Source organism: Leptidea sinapis, chromosome 26 (genome assembly GCF_905404315.1).
Source record: "Leptidea sinapis chromosome 26, ilLepSina1.1, whole genome shotgun sequence".
Lineage (NCBI taxonomy): Eukaryota > Metazoa > Arthropoda > Insecta > Lepidoptera > Pieridae > Leptidea > Leptidea sinapis.
Window position 1 is genome coordinate 1059255 of NC_066290.1, and position 9410 is coordinate 1068664.

Genomic DNA, 9410 nt, shown 5'->3' on the forward strand with positions numbered 1-9410 from the left:
AGTATATTCAGGAGGTCGGTATCAGCGTGATGGCTTGGCCATCAAGAAGTCCTGATCTCAACCCGATTGAACACGCCTGGGATGAGCTTGGGAGGCTAGTCAGAAATCGCAGACCACCACCTACTACACTCAGGGCACTAAAGCAGGCCCTGGTAGAAAAATGGGAGAATATTCCCCAACATCGGCTCCGAAACCTAGTGTTCAGAGTGCCAAACCGGCTCGAAGCTGTAATCAGAGCTCGAGGAGGCAATACCAGTTATTAAAAATTAAATAACATGTAATACATTTTAGTTGAAATTTTTTACACTAAACTAAAAATGTCTATTTTCATTGTTTTATCTTTTTTAAGTTATAAATGTTACTAATGTATAATTTTAGTTTCTAAGAATTAAAGCCAATAAAATTTGCAACAAAACGTTTTTAATCTTAAATCTCTACCTTCTATAGTTAAGAAAAAAAATTAATTTAAAAAGTGTGATACTTACTTTTGCAGGCCAGTGTAGTTGACGACCGAGTCTCAGAACTACCAAATATATCATACATAAAATTTATCATACTACAATAATCATTATATTCTATTGCCATCTTTCAACTCTATTGCATATCTGTGGATGGAAAAGAAAAATTAATATTAAAATCTCGATACAAAGATAGGCGTTGATCGTAGACGAATGAAAATTTAGGGTTGTATGTATTTCTTAATGTTGTATCATAAAAAAATAAAAAGAGAGAGCTCAAAAGAGTGTCCTGAATGAATAAAAACTTCCCGATCGAATTTATAAATAGCATAATTATTAATGTTATGTGATGTGTTGGTGTGAATGTGTAACGCACTAATACTGGTTCAAACTCGTATTATCGTTACGCTGAGGAAATAGGTCATCACTTTGTTCGAGTTCTGAATCATACATTTACTTCACGAGTATTTAACTACAATTCAGTTAAATTAATTTAATTTCATTGTCTTTAGGTCTTCCGAGTATTAATTATATCGGTTGTAACAATGAGTTTCGAACATGTAGTACTGACGACGACCTACATAATATAATTTTAACTTCTTAAGTTCTAAAACACAGGATAACCGTGACTATAAGTATACAATTATAACCTTAAGCACAAAGGGTCCCGTACTGTTAATATCTTGTGTGCTAAACAAATAACAGAGTAGGTACTAAACGGTGGTCTATGGCAACGGCAGCAGACACCTTGTTAATACCAGTTGTTTTAACCTCCTGGTTAAACCAACAAGAACAGTTACTTTCAACGATATATCAAAGAAAAATATACGGTGTTTGCCCAAGACTGATGCCTTGATGGCTCTCCCTCATCGCACTTATTCGAGCCGACTACCCAAACGAGCGTTATAGACCCAAGTGTGACGGCTCAGTATTAATCAATACTAACAAAATAAAGAACACTGCGCGCCTGAAGAAGGGCACCTTTTACTTCAATGATTGAAGGCAGGCAAACACTTTTATTAATGTATTTCAGTTGTTAAACGTTCGACAAGTTTATAAAAAACGTAACGTAGCAAACGATAACTTGATGGATAATTTTCTTAAAGAATCTATTGACCAGCAGTGCATATTATGTAACTACAGTTTTAGATACGAGATCCTTGGGAGAACCAAAGTCACCGGACATAGCCCGAATGCTTGCGAAACTGAAGTGGCAGTGGGCAGGGCACAGAGCTCGACGGACAGATGACATACTGTTGGAAGGTCCCTCACAAGATGGACCCACGATCTGTTCAAGATCGCCGGAATAGGTTAGATGAGGGCAGCGCGGAGCCGATCGTTGTGGAGACCAAATTTCAAGATTCTACCTAAATTTCAAGTGGGGTTTGATTTTCCTGCAAACTGTGCGGACACACAGACAGACGGTTAGATTGAACCTATGAGATTAATTTTTTAGAGAAACCCAAATATACAAATAATGGTTTGTACCATCAATACGTAAACATCTAAATAATCAATCCATCCACAGAAAACAGGTCTTACCAACGCACACAACCATCTGGAAACACATGTGTGTCGTCACGTCTCTACATGTGCTCCAAAGGACACATTACAGTTGACTTTACGCGCACATGTTTCTTTTGTTTGAACATAAACGTTTACTAAGCTAGAACTTTACATATAATATAGGTATCTACTAATGTTATAAAGTTTATCAGTTCTAACATGAATTACTACTTTAAATTTTAATAAATATTGGCATACAATCAAGAAAAGATATTATGATATCTACAATCAATATCCAAAGCTAAATATTGAATGAAATTGTTATTTTAATAATTATTACACCAGGTTGAGAGAAAAGTACATCTATCTTGAGATAATTTCGCTTCTTCACTTAATTTCCATAACATCTTATGAACATTTTGTCTGAATTTGTAACTTATTGCACAAATTAGCGGATGCAGTCTAGAATACATGTATTAATAATTCTTAGAGCTTACCTTATTGATTCTTCTAACAAAATAAACAAAAAACACTTGGCCGAAGACACAGCCTAAGGCAAATTTTTTATTTTTGTTTCTTTGAATGGGCTTATCTCTGGAGCTCTCTGAATATATTATGGTTATTGTATATGACAGCTATATCCACGATGAATCCTACAAAATATAAAAAAAATCTACGACATGTTTAATTGTATAATTACAATGATTTATCAGCATTTTTACTAGGTATGGCATGTTAATCCTTACTAATTATCTTATGAAAAAATACTTTGCTTCAGGATGTTATGGAAAATAACAATAAGTTAACGTTTTGGTCGAGAAACCGCGGGGATGAGCAAGTGTGGACATTATAACTACATGATATAACATTATGATTGACGTTCAAAATCACAAAGTATCAACAAACTGACTGACAGCTGCTGCAAGTGTTTAATAAGATAAGAGTTTATTGTCTAACTATCAAACAAATTACAATGTGTCACAAAATGAGTGCTTTAGTGCAACGCTGTGGCATAGGCTGTGGCTTCAATTATTAACTACTAACTTGAACTATTAACTGTCTAACGCCCACCTAGTATCACAAATATTCCTATTGTTGTTTTATTTTTCCTACTTTGAACTGAATTTGTGAAGAATGTGCGTCAGTAACACGTGAGCGATTTATATTTGATGGTATTAGGTAGCTCAATGCAAGGCTGCCCATACTAGACCTCATACTTATGGCTATCTATTGATACATTAGTACCTATAAATCTTAGAAACGGTTCCCATCACCATGACTCATGACGGCATAGCGGTGAAACAATTATTCAATGAGTTATCAAAGTATTTATGAGTGTTTGTCCTGTCGCCTACAGTTAGCGATGTACCAGCGACCAAGAAACTGGCTATAAATAAGGACGACTCAGCTAACATTAGAGATCCGTACATAAGTCTTATTCGCTTCGCTGCCTGACCCGATCAATCTGTGGATGACTTTTTACCAATATTAGTTTCTCTGTTTGTCTGTTCGCGATAAACTTAAAAGCTGCCCAACTGATTGTAATGTGTTTATATTAAACCACACAGCGATTCATGAGAAAGGTTTAGGTGTATATTATGTGTAATAGTTGAATTACTTTTATGAGTATTGAAATATTCGGAAAAAATTCTCCGACTGCGAGCTTTCATCGAAAACGCTGTCTAATAGTAAAATTATTCGAATTTCTAAAATAATGGTCATAATGTGTGCTAAGAGGAAAGGTTTTATATAGTCTCAGTATAAAACTACATGTTACATACATACAGTTTAAATAAATAAGCATCAAAAGAGTTTCAACAAATAAAATAGACCGCGCAAGAAGAATTTCAAGAAAATGAATTCCTTCGTCACAGCAATCGGAACAAACCCAAATCATAATATTATTGTATTCTTTTATAATATGTTATAAGTAATTTATTAAAAAAATATTGACTTTCCAAGTGAAAGAATAAGAAAAAGAATAATTTATTTAAATCGATCTATTTACAAATACATTGTCATTAAGTTACATTAAGTTTAAATATTTCACAAGCTTATAATATGCATATACATTATGACTACATTGTGATTGTCATTGAATCGCCACACTAGTCGGGGACTGTATCAAATATATGTAAATACTAGCTGACCCGGCAAACGTTGTTTTGCCATATAAAGTATAATTCACGCGATAGTTTTAAAAGTAACAAAATATTGCCTATATTATAGCCTGTACATCATTTTGTTCTATTGTCAATAGTTTTTGCAGCGCACGCAAAAATAGGTTTTCGGTTTTACACCTTGTGTTACAAAATAGCAATTTTATTACGGATCCCTTATTTTGAAAAAAAAATACATAACCTATAGCCTTCCTCGACAAATGGACTACCCAACACTGAAAGAATCATTAAAATCAGACCAGTAGGACCAGAGATTAGCGCGTTCAAACAAACAAACACTGCAGCTTTATAATATTAGTATAGATATGTATATATGTATGATTAACAGTAAACCAATATCTTGATAGTCATCATTGGCATTATACTATTACAAATTTTGATTAAAAAAAAAAGATTGAAAAGATAGTTGTAGGTGAAGACCTTGTAAATAATAATATATATTGTATTCCTTTAAGCAATGTTATTTTTATACCTAAACAATTTTTTCTATTTGCGAATGTTTTCTTTTTGACTATTATTAAATTGTTGGGTGGTTGTAATTCACGGTTTGCTTGATAGTTTTTTCTTTTCACGCATGTATGCATGAATTATTTAAAAAATAATTATAAAAATTTCATTTATTTATTCAATTAACTATTACTTAATATATTTGAAATTATAATAATTAATTAATTATTTGTTTTAACATTAAGGTGCCCTTGGAATAATTTATCATGATACCTACAGGTGTAAATAAGTGAATTTAACATGGAAACGTCGGGAAAATGAATAATGTAAATTTTAACCAAAAGTCTATTTATAATTCAGTTTTAATTACACGTGTTTTGATTAAATTATTTAATTTAGATGAAATTAAGGATCTATTGGACTCCCTACATTATATGAAATTAGAAATAAGGGATTGCTTATAACTAATTCTAGTAGGCTACATAAGATACATAATAGCTTTAAGGGTAAATGTATACACTTCTACAATAAAGTCCCAGCCACCGTTCAGGCATTGTCTATAAATAAATTTAAATGTTTTATGAAAAAATGGCTCTGTCGTAAATCCTATTACTCCACTGCTGAATATCTAAATGATCGGACAGCCTGAGACTAGATTGTGATTATTTTATAGCGATAGAAATGACTGTACAATAATGTATATTTTTATTGAAAAGAGCTCAAAAAAAGAATGCTGGGAGAGTTTCTTACGCCGCTTCTTCTATCGCAGAGCGCCATTTGTTTCCGAAGCGGTAGTAGTGTCTAGTAGTTATTAGAAATGACATCAAAAAGAATTCTAAAGGAATCAATTTTGAGAAAATAAATGCATTTTATGCCTTTATGATATGTATGGTGTACAAGATTCTAATCATATAAAAATGCAATTATTTTAAAACAGTAAACAGTAAAATTATACGGAACCAACACTTAAATAACGTTCTATTCATTGCTATTCCTCCTAATTGATATAAACTGTCTATGGTTGGAGTTTAATATATGACGCTAGCAGTTGATTATAAATGATAATACTATAACCGTTTAGCTTTAAGTTGTTTTTGATGCTTTACGTGGAGTTAGAAGGTCAGGAGTTTGAGGTCAGAAGGTAATTGATATGCCCTTGGTACTTTTAAACACTAGAAGAATTTAAACTTTGAATGTCATTTTTTTTTATGGAATAGGAGGACAAACGAGCGTACGGGTCACCTGGTGTTAAGTGATCACCGCCGTCCACGTTCTCTTGCAACACCAGAGGAATCACAAGAGCGTTGCCGGCCTTTAAGGAAGGTGTACGCGCTTTTTTTGAAGGTACCCATGTCGTATCGTCCCGGAAACACCGCACAAGGAAGCTCATTCCACAGTATTCTAGTACGTGGAGGAAAGCTCCTTGAAAACCGCACTGTGGAGGACCGCCACACATCCAGATGGTGGGGATGATATCCTAACTTACTTACTTCGGCGGCAGGAATCAGGTCAAACAGCTCTTCGGAACACTCCCCGTGATAAATTCGGTAGAAGACACTGAACTTTGATATATTATAGTGATCTCCGCGGACGTATTCAAAATGTCGCGATAAAATATAGACTCTATTTAATCCCTACGGTACCTGACATTGATGTGCTGGTGTAGCTGTACTTTCACATTTACTTTATAATTTTTATGCATCTGTTTTTTTTTTATGGAATAGCAGGACAAACGAGCGTACGGGTCACCTGGTGTTAAGTGATCACTGCCGCCCACATTCTCTTGCAACACCAGAGGAATCACAAGAGCGTTGCCGGCCTTTAAGGAGGGTATACGCGCTTTTTTTGAAGGTACCCATGTTGTAGAACCCCGGAAACACCGCACAAGGAAGCTCATTCCACAGCTTCGTTAATTTGTGCTTAACATGTTGTCAATGGTAACCTCTAACAACAATATGTTGTTTTGTTAAAAACTCCAGTAATTGAAAGCGCTCTTGTGTGTTGAACAATTGTGATTTGAATTCTTTTTTTAAATTCAAGAATAAATAATAAACTGTACGTGCCGTAATATTAAGATTCTTGGTATTCAGTTTTATAATAAAATACCAGACAAATAGCTGAGCACAAATTGAAGAAATATATTAAAGCTTCTTTGGCAAGGAAGGCTTACTATAGTATTGAGATTACTAGCTGACCCGACAGACGTTGTTCTGTAGATAATAAAAATACTGTTTATAGGAATTTGCCAATAATATTTGACAACATAAAGAATGAATTTGTAAAAAATGCTCCCTATTGTTATAATGAAATTGCTTCACAACAGAACTGTCAAACCGTGCGTCAATAAATTCTCTCACAGAAAATATATCCATACAAAACAAACATTGGAAATAAAAATAATTATGGGTCCCAAATCGAAATAAAAACTATCCTATCTCTCAAGTTGGACCTAAATGCACTCGATGAAGTAATCCCCATTAAAATCCGTTCATTAGTTTAGGAGTTCATCGCGGACAAACAACCTGTCACGTTATTTATATATATTAAGATGTAGAGGATAATGATGTATCGTTCTTGAGTGGTTCTGCGCAGGCCACCTAAAATTGTATAATATTAAGTAGGCTAATTTATTTTATTATTTAAAAGATGGGCTGGGAGTTTCTTGTCAGTGCTTCTCCCCATTTGATATGATGTAGCTTTATGACCAAGTGTTGTTTCAATATGTTATGTTATTGTAATTAATAAAAAAATCTATTCTATTCTTCTGTTATGTAGGTTGCAGAACTTTATATACCGTCATTATTATCTTCTTAAATACTAAAGCTATATATTTACCCCCTTATTCATAATGGTCCGCTAACTTTAATCAGCCGCTTAGGAGTGTTTTTCCTCATTCTGACTTAGGTCAATAGAAGAAGACAGAGTGAGAATTAGCAATGCTTTAAGTTAGCAGACTATTATGAATAAGGGGGTTAATGGTTTATATTAATTATTATTATTTTTATTATCTTACCAATTTTTCGTTAAAAAATTGATTGTGTCAGACTGTTAAGACTAGTTCCTCTAATTGTCTGAGATACTAACTCAAGCTTATCTGTGCACGTTTGGGATAACAACTGGATAAAAATAGATGGATCAAGCTCCAGAGGGGTGAACGATCTCCGCCGTCATATATCTGTCCGTCGCGTAAAAATGCGCTCGATTTAGATGAGTAAGACTTACATTTCAGGAAGCCATTCTGCGTCAAGTTTTATATAAAACATTGCGAAAGAACAAACTGATTTATTTACTCGTTCTTATAATGAACCAATTAAAATACATGCGATGGCTCATAATATCGACGACGTGGCCCCGCTGAGTAATGATCGCGGGTTCGATTCTCTCTAAAATAATTTTTCTATGCTTAATGTTATATATAGTAGTAAATATAAATGTCGAAGTAATGGATTAAATGTGTTTGTTACATCAATCAGTTTTAACAGCAATTGTTATAATAGTGTTAACATGTTGTTAGATCTTTTCTCAAAATCAGGTTTTTCAATTTAATTAATAAGATTTTATTCGGAAATCGTTGCAAATGTGTTTGCTTAGAAGTGATTGTTGTGATACTAATATTTTTAAACACTTTTCATAGTAGCGGAACTATATAGGAAAGCAAGAGGAAAGCGGTAAGGATATCTGGAGAAGAGAAAGTCAGTCTGCTGGGAGCAGGGCTTTTCTACGGCTAGATTACAGGAACAATTTGGGGGAAAAGCTATTTGCGCATCGTTTCGCTGATATATCTTTTCATATTTATCTGTGTTTAAAAAACCTTGAATACACTTTTTAAAATGATACTATATTATAATAATTTTAAGTATTGTGAGGTATAATAGCCTTGCTGGACCTTTACACAGATCTGGAGCTCACGACCTCAGTCTACAGCCACAGTACTGCTATATATGGTAGAGTTTTGTAAGGTCACCCCGACCGGCTTGGTTTCAACTGTCCGTTTCTTTGACATTATCAATTGTCCAATTAGTTGATAACTTATATTCAGTGCTGCCTTATGGTTCACTTACATGAAGGCTAAGTCTGAGATGACTACAATTGTTTGCATCGCAAAACTCAGAAGAAAAATTAAGAAGAGTATGTATTTCAAAATAAAAAATGGAGTATATTATTGTAAGAAAGTTGGCCGGCAGACTGATTTATTAAAAAGTTACGGCCTTTTTCGATACGCCTGTTAAAATTTTTGAAATGATATAGTTATATTTCTGTTCAGAAGAAACACTGAAGGATATTCAAGAGGATTGGACAGCGTAGCCTACCTTGTGCTCTAATAGCACGCTAGTTTCTCGCCATTATTGGCTAGTATCAGAATTCGATCTCTATCTTAAGATTTCCATATTTGACATATTGAATTAATTTTAGCACACATTATTATAAATACCAATATTTCATTACCAAGAATCAATCTTGGACAAAACTCAAAAACAAAACGTTCCATAGATAATGTTCCAAAGAAGTGTATTAAAATATAAATCGCAGATTTATTGTAGAATTGTGATTGAATATAATAATCAATCGTAAGTTGACGACCGTTAAGACACGATAGACATTGCTAGATATTATATTATATATTGTCTCTTATTATATAGAACACTAGTGGAACCAACAGACGTTGTCCTGTACACACGTCTTAAATTTGAAAAATCGGTCCAGCCGTTAGGAGGAGTTCACTAACATACACATGAGCAGGAGAATTATATTATATGGACGGAATTGAGAATCTAAACCAATCTCAAATTCACTGGAACACACAAAAAAATCATCAAAA